Source organism: Arachis hypogaea, chromosome 6 (genome assembly GCF_003086295.3).
Source record: "Arachis hypogaea cultivar Tifrunner chromosome 6, arahy.Tifrunner.gnm2.J5K5, whole genome shotgun sequence".
Classification (NCBI taxonomy): domain Eukaryota; kingdom Viridiplantae; phylum Streptophyta; class Magnoliopsida; order Fabales; family Fabaceae; genus Arachis; species Arachis hypogaea.
Window position 1 is genome coordinate 28,842,621 of NC_092041.1, and position 13,037 is coordinate 28,855,657.

The 13,037-nt window shown below is 40.6% G+C and overlaps 2 long non-coding RNA genes across 2 annotated transcripts; both read left to right on the forward strand.

Annotated features, from left to right (window-relative positions):
- The first annotated feature begins 1,381 nt into the window (after positions 1 to 1,381).
- LOC140173347 (uncharacterized) lies at positions 1,382 to 2,657 on the forward strand. The gene is made up of 3 exons (XR_011861967.1): positions 1,382 to 1,606; positions 1,679 to 1,861; positions 2,233 to 2,657. It is a non-coding gene; the product is annotated as an uncharacterized lncRNA (long non-coding RNA).
- A 79-nt stretch (positions 2,658 to 2,736) lies between these two features.
- On the forward strand, positions 2,737 to 4,216 carry LOC112698151 (uncharacterized). The gene is made up of 3 exons (XR_003151396.3): positions 2,737 to 3,459; positions 3,655 to 3,755; positions 3,938 to 4,216. It is a non-coding gene; the product is annotated as an uncharacterized lncRNA (long non-coding RNA).
- Positions 4,217 to 13,037: the final 8,821 nt, after the last annotated feature.

Genomic DNA, 13,037 nt, shown 5'->3' on the forward strand with positions numbered 1-13,037 from the left:
GTGCTCCTCCATTTCCAGCACTACAAAGTCAGTGGGAAAGGCAAATGGCACAACCTTGACAATCATGTCCTCAATTATGCCTGATGGATATTTAATGGAGCCATCAGCAAGTTGGAGGCATATTCAGGTTGGTTTGACTTCTTCAGTCAAGCCAAGCTTTCTGATAGTGGATGCAGGTATTAGGTTGATACTTGCCCCTAGATCACATAGAGCTTTCTTGGTGCAAGTACCCTCTAATGTGCATGGTATCATAAAGCTTCCAGGGTCTTTAAGCTTCTCTGGTAAGCTTTTCAGAATGACTGCGCTGCATTCTTCAGTGAGGAAAACTTTTTCAGTTTCTCTCCAATCCTTCTTATGACTTAAGATCTCTTTCATGAACTTAGCATAAGAAGGTATTTGCTCAAGTGCCTCTGCAAACGGAATCTTTATTTCAAGAGTCCTGAGATAGTCTGCAAAGCGGGCAAATTGCTTATCCTGTTCCGCTTGGCGGAGTTTCTGAGGATAAGACATCTTGGCTTTATACTCTTCAACCTTAGTTGTTGTAGGTTTATTTCCTACAGAAGTGGTTGGAAAAGCCTGCTTAAGGGGGTTGTTGTCAGCACTTGCAGGTGTCTGACCCCTTTGTGGAGTTTGAACGCTAGGATTGGGTGCTTTAGGAATCGAAATGCATGTCGATGTGCTTCAATATTTGCTGCTTAACTTGATATCTGGCAGAATCCATTGTAATTAGTATGATTCTCTGGTCTGTTAGTGCATTAGATTCTCTTGATTAATAGGTTTGATAGAAGTAACCTGATTCATGGTGATTCTTCAACGGTTGAACTCAATAATTCCAATATGGTAAAATTCTAGTTTTTGTCTTTTATTATGTCTCTCAAGGCACGAGTTCCAGCACTAAGCACTAACCAAAGCGGAGTATTCAAATTCCTCTTTTTACAGACATCAAGAATGGCCAGAAATTCTTGTGTCTACTACTCTGGCTCATAACATATATTTTGAATTGTTACATTTTATAGTTTTGAGTAATTAATAACTCATTTGAAAGATATTAGTGTTGAGGATGAATGAATGAATATTGGATGCTTTAGTTACAAGCATATAGTATGGATTATTTGATTTTATAATATGAATGAAAATTGATGGTCCACCATCCTTACAAGAGACATGAATGTACTACTGTTTATTAACTCCATTCTCACACAAGTCAGTGACAAGTAGCCAAAATGAACCTTCCCTAATTTAATTTCACCCCTTCCAATTCCAACTACTACATTTACATTATTTACTATGATATTTTGTAATAATTAATTAGTATAAGGAGCCTCATTGACTTAGACTTATTTTGATGGGTCTATACTCCATAGTTCATGGTCCTCTTATATTATTTATTTCAACTCTTTTTCTTAGCTGCCACTTTCATTCTCTTTCCCTTCACTTCATTCATTCATTCACACATACTTGAAGAATAATAATGGGAAGACACTCTTACTATTACAAGCAGAAGCTTCGGAAGGGTCTATGGTCTCTCCTAAAGAGGATGAAAAGCTTCTCATGTATATCACTAAGTACGGTCATGGATGTTGGAGCTCTGTTCCTAAGCAAGCAGGTTAGTACTCATAATATGATACATGTTGTAAGGTTTGTTCTATGTTGTTGTTAATGTTGTTGCTGGTGACAGGTTTGCAGAGGAGTGGTAAGAGTTGCAGTCTTAGGTGGATCAATTACTTAAGGCCTGATTTAAAGTTTGGAATATTTTTACTTTTACTATTTTCTCTACAACCACAGTTTAGGTACCTATTGCTTTGATCAGAGAAGGAACTAACACAATCTCCACTATTACTATTCACAACAGAATCTATTGGTGAGCACGTGTTCTTTATGAGTCTTCTTGCTTACATTATAAGATCAAGTTCTCTCAATAATGTAACTTTTGGTAATTGGTTGAATAAAATCAGACAACAAGGCTTCATTTCAAGGACTTATTCAATTGAAGGCGTAATAAAGTTGTCTCAAAGTTGATAAAAGCTATGATTGAGTGCTGGCACTTTCAATCATCTTTCCAATTAAACTTTGAAGATTATGTAATATGTAGCTTCTATGTGATTGGAGTCATGTTTTTGAAGAGGAGGAATGTTCATAAAAAAAGAATTTATGAAATTTGAATAAAAATTTATGAAACTAGCTCATCATTTATGAAATATAATGTTCATAAATAGAATGATTTTGTTACAGGTGCAACATGCCACACAGTGTAGCAAAACAGAATGCATCAACTTCAGAGTTCAGATACCATTGCACTTTGAAGCTCTCCTTTCTCATCCAGATACTAGTCACAGTAAACTCAAGTACACCAGTTTCTTTCTCTCTCTCTCTATTTGTTTATTGATAATTTTTCAAGAATCTTGATAAGTTTAGTGGAACTCTCTAATAAAACAAGAATATAATTCACTGATGATGACAATCCTCTAATAATTGAAGTGCATGCAATTTATTAGAATATACTAGGATGACTAGTACTCTGATATGTTAATATCTTCTAGATAATATGGAAACAAAGCAACTATCTACTAAAATTTATTTGAAAACTTCTTATTTAAGAGTACCAAAATTTTATCATTTTTTGAGATAAGAACTAACTTTGTCTAATTTTTATGACATAAAACAAGATGTTAATATATATATATATATATATATATATATATATATATATATATATATATATACTAAAATAAAACACAACTATATTTTCTAGCAAATGAGTATACAGGAAATGAAGATCATGAGTGATCCTTTTTCATGCACATTTGCCTTAATTATCATAGAAAACATACCCTTAATCAACAGCTTAAAAAGCTCAATTCATAAATTGTGATTCTAAGCACAATATAGTTCTATCATACTGTCAAGTTACATGCAGAAAGAGAGAATTAAAAAAATAGTTAACATCAATGTCTGTGAAGTTTTATCCATGAGTAGCAATGATACTGAATGATCACAAAAATTGACAATTCAAGTAAGACCTAAATAGAGTTAGACTACAATCCTATTCTAAATCAAATAAATATTTCACAACTTAACAAGTAATGATAGTACAAAATGGAATGAGCTACAAACCTCACTAAATTACACACCTTTGATCTCAAGAATCAAGATATAATAAGTAACTTTCAGGTCTAATCAAAGTTTCTAGCAAACCTGCAAATGATAGTTAAATAAATTTTTGTAAGTTATAACCAATGCAGTGCTACAAATGATGCAAAAAATCCATAATAGCAGAGTATAATTGTAATTACTTGAAAGATGATGATATTGCTTCTGTAAGCTTTATTTACAGCTCAGAGTAATCAGCTGGAGAAAATGTAAGGGTTTGAAATTCAAGATTCTTGAGCTGGAGGCATCTCTCAAGTCTTCCTTTGATAAGTGTGCCATGAAAAGTAACGAAGAATTAGGGCTCAACAGGTTACCCTTCTTTCAACACTCCTATTCTTCATTCATTTCTAGTATCTTTAATCTTAACTTGATTGGTTACTTGCATTTTAATCATGTCTCAATTGGCACTTGCCACTTGCCACTGCATCATGTTTAGTTTTTTACCCCTTTTTTATTTTTTCCCCCTTAGTTCTTTTGCTGATTCATTTTCTCAAGTATTTGTAGACCTTGAAAAAAGAACTATCACAACTCAAATATGAAAATCTGAAGCTGACATATTACCCTATGGCACCGATTGGTACCTTCCACTCATGCTTCTCTACGAGGTAATGAATAATGTTTATTCAATAGTTCTTAATTTCAAAATTTGATCATTAAGGTCCTTAGGTAGTTAGGTGCATCATTAATATTGAATTTTTCCTATGCTTATTCAGTATGTAACCTGCACATTGATAAATTCCTTATTCAATGCCACATTCATGATTAATGAAATATTGCTTCATACTAGTGAAGGAATGTGACACCGAGGCAACCGTTACTTGTACCATTTGCTAGAGCCTGTTTGGTTTTTAATGCCACTCGTGTTTCGCCAGCATATCTTGAGGTTCTAGCTGAATATTCTCACTGCTGGAATTTATATGTATTTCATTTAAATACAGATCTTGAGAAACTACGGAAGCTTGTAGTATTTTTTTGTTATTTAGATTTGTAACATGGTTTATTACTTTTCAAGAGAAATTTGTGTATTAATATTTTGAGTTTAATGAAATATCTCATTTTGTAGTAATTAATTTTAGTATATTTATATTATGCATAATTGTTCATATCCCGGATCAAGCTGTCCGACCCGGGATGTTTGGCGATAAAGCGACCGACCTCTTCGCGTCAAGACTATCCGACCTCTTCTCAAAGAGCTCGGCCAAATCACCAGGAAGAGCCCAAAAAGGTCCCAACAGAGGAACACGACCCAAATCCTAAGGCAGTCCAAGCCTATAGAGATAAGGGCGGTTCCCTTGAAGATAAGATGACCTCACTCAAAGATAAGATAAAGATAAGATAAAATAACTAACTTATCTTATCTAAAAAGGTCACTCCACACCATTATAAATACGCTGGAGCACCCAGGTATAACTCATACTCTGATTCTACTCAATACCTGCTTAATACCCTTGCTAACTTAAGCATCAGAGTCCCTTGCAGGTACCCCCCACCCTCCGGGGACAAAGGATCAGAGTATGAGTAGAATCAGAGTATGAGTTATACCTGGGTGCCCCAGCGTATTTATAATGGTGTGAAGTGACCCTTTTAGATAGGATAAGTTAGTTATCTTATCTTATCTTATCTTATCTTTGACTGAGGTCCTCGTATCTTCAAGGGAACCACCCTTATCTCTATAGGCTTGGGCTGCCTTTGGATTCGGGACGTGTCCTCTGTTTGGGCCCTTTATTGGTCTTTCTTGTGTCTTGGCCGAGCTCTTTGAGAAGAGGTCAGATTGTCCTGACCTGAGGAGGTCGGTCGTTTTGTCGGTAGAACATCCCTGGTCGGACAACTCGACCCGGGGTATGAACAGTGCCCCTACTCGAGCTCGGTCTTCCTTTTGAGGTTGATTCTTTAGTTTTAAGACTTTGATCCTTCTCGGGTGAAGCCGAACTTGAGCATTTCGTCGATTTTATCTTTGTAGGGTTCCCTATTTTGAATGCAGAATGTTTCGCTTCCTTTGAAAATGCGTGCTTTTGGATTAGCGTCCTGGCCTTGGGAACGTGCAAGGGATTTTAATGCCCCATTAATTGGTTTTTGATGCTCCGTTTCTCTTGGCTTTTATTTTGAAATTTACTCTCAAAAAACATTTTTCTCCTCTCTTGCTTTTGCTGTGACTTTCCTTTTTCTCCTCTCCTTCTGTTTTCTTCTAAAAACTTACGTTTCTTGGTGTTTCTTCTTACGTGGTTTGTTTTTCTTGGAAAGGGTTTCTCTTTGTTCTTGCTACGGGTTTCTTGTTGGGACATTAGTCTTGTAGATTTTCCTGGATCTTTATTCTCTGATTGCCTCCAAAGGATGCCCCTGGACCTTCTTGGTGTGGGTCCTGGGGTTTCCTTTTGCTGTTTGTGCCGTGTTTGGACTGTGCTGGCTGAGTTACTTTGATTTTGTCCGAGATATTTTTAGTAATCCACTCTTCTTTTCTTGTTTGTAGGACTAGTTGGCTATGTCTTCTCGCAAAAATATTGTAGAGACGTCTTCTAAGATTCCTAAGGATATGTCCGATTGGTTGGACTCCCTTGTTTTAATGTGTATTTCTGTGGTTAATGCTGAATTCTATGTGGAGCTTAAGAAGCATCACCGTCTCTGTAAGAGTAGGGATCAAGAGGAGAATTATAAGTTGGTGGCACCTGACTCCGAGGATAGGGTTTGCTTCCCTGTCCTGACCCAGGGGGAGATCCTTTTCTTTTATTCCTATGACTATTTCTTCAGCCAATTGGATATCACTTTCCTTTTTACCTCGTTTGAGACCGATTTGTTGTGGTCGTGTAATGTAGCTCCGTCCCAGCTTCATCCAAACTCTTGGGGCTTTATTAAGATTTTTCAACTTCTTTGACTAGAACTAAATGTTACCCCTTCTCAAACTCTTTTCCTTTACTTGTTTGTTTTAACTAAGCCCGGAATCTCTTAAAAAAAGAAAGCCTCGTGGGTTTCTTTTAGATCTGCACAAGGATATAAGGTTTTTACCATGTACGATAAGTCTTTTAGGGACTTCAAGAATTATTTTTTCAAGGTTCGAGCTGTTGAAGGAGCTCGTCCCTTTTTTCTGGAAGTGAATGGGGAGCCATCCTTCCCTTTACATTGGCAGCAGAATGTAGTAGTGCCCGTTATACGTGGGAGATGCTTGATGAGGTCAAACAGGCCTTTGTGACGGTTTCGGAGGATCTTTGGGGGAAACCTCCTCATTTAGATACCAAAAAATATTTGGGAGACCCCTCCCTTGTCCGAGATATATTAGCTATTACTTGATGTATACTATTTCTTGTTTTTTGCTTTTCCCCTTTCTTCCCAGTATGATGAGTTGTTGTTTTCCATTTTTCAGAGATGGCCAAGAATAATGATGCAATGAAGGCCTTCAAGAAGGCAAGAAAAGCTACTGTAGCTCAAAACACCTTGACCCGTGTAGATAGGGAAGGGTCCTCTCAGGTCCCATTAAAGCCGTCTGTGCCGAGTTCTCCTGGCCCGAGGAGAATGATCTCTACCCCTCGGGTTCGTTTAGTGGATCCCCCACAATCTTCTACTGCTGCCGTGGTTTCTTCTTCGGTTGTTCCTCCTCCTAAAAGACCTCGAACCGTCGAACCTTTCAATCTGGATGCCCCGGATTTTGACCCTATTGGCTTTGTCGACCAGTTGATCGCCCCTTATGGTCCCTCTCTATGGTTGATGATTCTCTGTTTCATCACTTGGATTTTATAACTTGGAGCAGTGTTAAGATGGCTCATATGGGAGCTGCTCTATATTGGACTGCTCAAAATCTTCCTCTGCATGCTACCAAAGCCTTTATGGAGAAAGCTAAGCGAGAGTTTGATCGGATGAAGGGTCTGAAGGAGGAGCTTGAAGCGGAGGTGACTAAGTTGAAAAAGGAGCTGGAAGGGGAGAAGGCCAGCTCTCTTGCCCTGGCGACCTCTGTGTGGTTGGCTGATGATGTGGCATTGAAGCACAAAGACAGCTATGTCACGACTTACCGAGAAGTGATGCGTCTCAGAGGGTTGTTAGAGTTGGTCCGGGTTGATTATTCGGAGCTCCAGGGTCACCTTGTGGGCAGCGTAACTGCTGCTTATGAGAACCTGAAGGAGCAGGTTCGGGTTATTGCCCCAGAGGCCGACCTTGCTTTATTTAGCTTGGATAATGTCGTGAAGAATGGCAAGATCGTTCCCGATGATCCTGATGATGATGATGATGTTGAGCCTCCCTCTAAGCCTGTTGCCAAAGCTTCTGTCGTGTCGGCTTCTTCAACTCTTGCTTGTTCCGTAGCAGATCCTGATTGCCAGATATTGAATCGGGATGACGGGACAGTGGACGCAGTGCCTCTCCAAACTCGTCCTCCTTCACCCCGTGCTGATGCTGTTGAGAAGCTTTTGGGTGTTTAATCGATTTCTGTAACTTTTGTGTAAATAGCCCGATTTGTGGGCTTTTGAACTCCTTATTTTGTTGACTTTTGACACCTTTTTAGTTGCTGGTTTTAGCAACTTTATTTTGCTAAACAAAATAGTTTCCTGGCTTTGTAGGCTGAATTTGTTGGCCTCTGAAACTGGCTATTATTATGGCTTTCTGTTTTTATATCATATCTGTTTGTGCTTGTCTTGGTATCTACGTAGTCGACTTGATTCCTTTGCCTGACGCTGCTTTCAACAATTTTAAACTTTTGTTCAAGTCTTCATTAGGAATTATAATACTGAGATTGCCGATTTCTTCAACTTGGTTTTTGCCCGAGTTGTTTGTTTGTAACCCTCCTTTTTGGACTTTACTTAGGTCTCTTCCAAGGGTAGCTTTATCATGTCAGATCCTGTCGAGTTACTTGGTAATCCTCTTTCTTGGACCTTGTTCAGGTCTCTTTTAGGGATTACCTTCTGTAGCTTTATATCTTGGGCCAACTTCATCATGTCGGGCCCTGTCGAGTTACTTGGTAATCCTCTTTCTTGGACTTTATTCAGGTTTCTTTCAGGGATTACCTTTTGTAACTTTCTATCTTGGGCCGACTTCATCATATCGGGCCTTGTCGAGTTACTTGGAAATCCTCTTTCTTGGACCTTGTTCAGGTCTCTTTCAGGGATTACCTTTTGTAACTTTATATCTTGGGCTGACTTCATCATGTCGGGCCCTGTTGAGTTACTTGGTAATCCTCTTTCTTGGACCTTGTTCAGGTCTCTTTCAGGGATTACCTTTTGTAACTTTTTGTAGGAGTCCGACTTCGTCTTGTCGGGCTCTTCTAAGTTATAGTAATCCTCTTTTATAGGATTGGCCAGACCTCATTCCAGGGCTTTACTTATAACTTAGGTTGTTGTGGCTGGTCCGACTTCTTTGTGCCGGCCAGTCTTCAAGTTATTTTATAGCAATCCATTTTATTAGGACCTCATCAGGTCCTTTCTATGGATCACTTTCTATAACTTCTTGCATTATTCTATTTTCATCTTTGTCGATTTCGTAGAATTCAGGTTTTAACCCTCGTTTGGTCGACCTTTTAATGAATTTGGTTTTCATTTTTGGTCTTTATCGTGATCGCGTAGTGAATTTGGTTTTCACTTTCTGTCGATCTGTAGCTTTATAATCAGGCGATGAATGTTTTGGAATAATGCGGCTTGAGCGTTTGTAGAAAATCTAAACAAATTTTATTAAAAGAAAATGCAAATATATACATGCGGGGGTTAATTTCCTAAGTCGGGTGATTTGTAGGTCTTGGTCTTGGCGCCTCGTTAAAAAACCTTTTCAGGAAAAAGAGTGCGCCTTGTCCCAAGGTCCTTTATCATCCTTGACTTAAGTACCTTCTTAGGTTGCAGGCGTGCCATGACTTAGAAAGCTCTCTCCCCTCGAGTTCGGAAAGCCTGTAGTAGCCCTTTCCCAGCACTTCTATGACTCGATAAGGTCCTTTCCAGTTTGCTGTCAGCTTTCCTTTTCCAGATCGAGTTGTTCCAATGTCGTTTCGGATTAGAATGAGGTCGTCCTCGGTAAAGGCTCGCTGTATTACCTTTTGATTGTATTTGGAAGCCATTCGTTATTTTAATGCCTCTTCCCTTATCCGAGCTCTTTCTCGGACTTCCGGAAGTATATCGAGCTCTTCCCTTTGAAGTTGGGAGTTGGCTTCTTTGCTATAGTGGATCACTCTAGGCGACCTTTCTTCAATCTCTACTGGGATCATTGCCTCTATTCCATATGCTAATCGGAAGGGTGATTCCTTTGTGGTGGAATGTGGCGTTGTTCGATATGCCCATAAAACCTGTGGGAGCTCCTTGGCCCAGGCTCCTTTTGCATCCTGTAAACTCTGCTTCAGCCCAGCCAGTATGACTTTGTTGGCATCTTCAGCTTGTCCATTGGCTTCGGGATGTTTAACAGAGGTGAATTGTTGTCTTATATTCAAGTCGGCTGCTAGCTTTCTGAAGGATGCGTCTGTGAATTGAGTACCATTGTCTGTGGTGATGGAGTATGGAACCCCAAACCTTGTGACGATGTTTCTATATAGGAATTTTCGACTTCTTTGAGCAGTGACGTTAGCTAGGGGTTCTGCCTCAATCCACTTTGTGAAGTAGTCTATTCCCACTATGAGGAATTTGACTTGTCCCGATCCTTGAGGAAAGGGTCCGAGAAGATCGAGTCCCCATTTTGCGAACGGCCAAGGTGAGGTCACGCTGATGAGTTCCTCTTGTGGGGCGATGTGGAAGTTGGCATGTTGCTGACAAGATGAACATGTCTTTACAAATTCTACAGCTTCTTTTTTTAGAGTTGGCCAATAAAATCCTGCCCGAAGTACCTTTTTGGCGAGTGCCTGCGCTCCGAGGTGATTGCCACAAATGCCATTGTGTACTTCTTCTAGGACGTCTTTTGTGTTAGAAGTTGGCACGCATTTTAACAGTGGTATTGAAATCCCTCTTTTGTATAAAGTATTATTTATGATAGTATAATATTGTGCCTCCCGCTTCAACCTCTTTGCCTCTTTTTCCTCTACGGGGAGGTCTTCTGTTTTGAGGTAGTTTATTATGGGGGTTATCCATCCTTGATCCTGACCTGTTATAGTCATGACTTTTTCTTCTTCTGAGATTGATGGATTTTGTAAGATTTCTTGGATAAGGCTTCTATTGTTGCCCCTGGCTTGGTGCTGGCTAGTTTTAAAAGTGCGTCGGCTTGGGTATTCTGTTCTCGGGGTATGTGATTAATCATATATTCACCGAGTTATCCGAGCTGTTCTCTAGTTTTGTCCAAGTACTTTTTCATAGTGGGAACTTTGGCTTGGTAGCTTCCCATTATTTGTGAAGTGACTACCTGTGAGTCGCTGAAGATGATAAGTTTTTGAGCTCCAACCTCCCTAGCCAGCTTCAAACCAGCTAGTAGTGCCTCATATTCCGCTTGATTATTTGAGGCAGGGAACCCAAATTTAAAGGAGAGTTCGATTTGGGTTCCCTGGTTGCTTTCAATTATCACTCCTGCGCCGCTTCCAGTTTTGTTTGAGGAACCGTCCACGTAGAGATTTCATTCTGTGGGGATTTCTGGTGTGTTTTTAAATTCTGCAATAAAGTCGGCCAGGTGTTGTGATTTGATTGCCGTCCGAGCTTCATATTGGAGATCAAATTTGGACAACTCGACTGCCCATTGCAATATTCTTCCCGCCAAGTCTGTTTTCTATAAGATCCTTTTTATGGGCTGGTTGGTCCGAACTCTAATGGTGTGAGCCTGGAAGTATAGGCGAAGTCGTCGTGATGTTAGTATGAGAGCGTAAGCGAACTTTTCTATTTTCTGGTAGTTTAGCTCGGATCCTTGTAAAGCTTTGCTGATAAAGTATATGGGCTGTTGCCCGCTATTGTCCTCTCAGACCAGTGCTGAAGCTATTCCCCGATTTCTTACCGCGAGGTACAATATGAGTGGTACTCCTTCCCATGGCCGAGTTAGTATAGGTGGCTGTCCCAGGAATCTTTTGAAGTCTTGAAAGGCTTGCTCGCATTCCGCTGTCCATTCAAACTCCTTTCCCTTCCTTAAAGTGGCGTAGAAGGGGAGAGATCTTATTGCTGATCTGGCCAGGAATCTGGACAAGGCTGCCAACCTCCCGTTGAGTTGTTGTACCTCTTTGACACAAGTCGGACTTTTCATGTTGAGTATGGCCCGGTATTTATCCAGGTTTGCCTCGATTCCTCTCTGTGTGATCATAAAACCCAAGAATTTACCAGCTTCTACTGCGAAGGTGCATTTTGCGGGATTGAGTCGCATGCCATGTCGCCTTATAGTGTTGAATACTTGTGTCAGGTTGGATAATAACATCTCTTCATTTTGCGTCTTTACTAGCATGTCGTCCACGTAGACTTCCATGACTTTTCCGATGTGATCCGAAAAAAACCTTGTTCATTAATCTTTGGTAAGTGGCTCCCGCGTTTTTAAGACCGAAGGGCATGACAATGTAGCAGTAATTTGCCTTTGGGGTTAAGAATGAGGTTTTTTCTTGGTCGGGTGGGTACATTGGGATTTAGTTATATCTCGAGTATGCGTCCAAAAAGGAGAGGTATTTATATCCAGATGAGGCATTTACCAGTGCGTCGATGCTTGGGAGTGGATAAGGATCTTTTGGGCAAGCTTTGTGAGATCGGTATAGTCAGTGCACATTCGCCACTTCCCGTTTGACTTTTTTACCAATACGACATTAGCAAGCCATAGCGGGTATTTGACTTCTCTTATGAAACCTGCCTCCAGTAGAGCTCGTACCTGTTCTTTCATAGCTTGAGAGCGTTCTAGTCCTAGCTTTCTACGCCTTTGTTGTACCGGCCGAGATCTTGGGTAGACTGCTAGCTTATGGCACATTAGCTTGGGATCTATGCCTGGCATGTCTGCGGCCTTCCACGCAAAGAGGTCAACATTGTCTCATAAAAACTGCATAAGTGATTCTTTTATGTCTCCTTTCAGGAGTGTGCTGATATTGGTCATTTGGTCCGAGGTATCCCCGATCTGGATTTTCTCTATTTCACCTTCAGGTTGTGGGTGGAGCTCTTTCCGCCTCTGAACTCCACCGAGCTCAATTGTGTGGAATTCTTCTTCTCTGCCTCTAAGGTTTAGACTTTCGTTGTAACAGTGGCACGCCATCTTCTGATCTACTTTTATCGTAGCTATCCCTCCTGCAGTTGGGAACTTCACGTAAAGATGCGAAGTCGAGACTATTACGCCGAGCTGATTTAATATGGTCCGACCTATTAGGGCATTGTAGGCTGAACTTACGTCGACTTAGATGTAGTCTATTTTGAGTGTTCTTGACTGACTTCCTTTTTCGAAAGTTGTGCGGAGCGAGATGTATCCCATTGGTTAAACTGGGGTATCTCCTAGCTCGAACAGGCTGTCCGGATATGCTCTGAGTTTTTTTTCTTCCAGGCCGAGTTTGTCGAAGGCAGTTTTGAATAAGATATCGGCGGAGCTCCCCTGGTCTATCAACGTGCGGTGAAGATTTGCGTTTGCTAGTATAATAGTGATGACCATGGGATCGTCATGCCCTAATACGATGCCGGATGCGTCTTCCTTGGTGAAAGTAATCGCCGGGATGTCGGGCGCTTCCTCCTTTCCTGAGACGTGATATACGTCTTTGAGATGTCTTTTGCGAGATGATTTGGAGATTCCTCCCCCGGCAAATCCGCCGTGTATCATGTGGACATGTCTTTCTGGCGTTCAAGATGATCACACGGCTGGTCCGATATCTTCTGCTCTTGTTCTTTTCTTTGCTCATCGTCATGGGTGGCCAGATATCGATCTAGCTTTCCTTCTCGTACGAGCTTTTCTTTGACATTTTTTAAGTCAAAACACTCATTGGTGGAGTGCCCGCGGATCCGATGGTATTCATAATATTCGGCCCGGTTTCCTCCTCAATTTTTGCCTTTGAGTGGCCGAGCTGG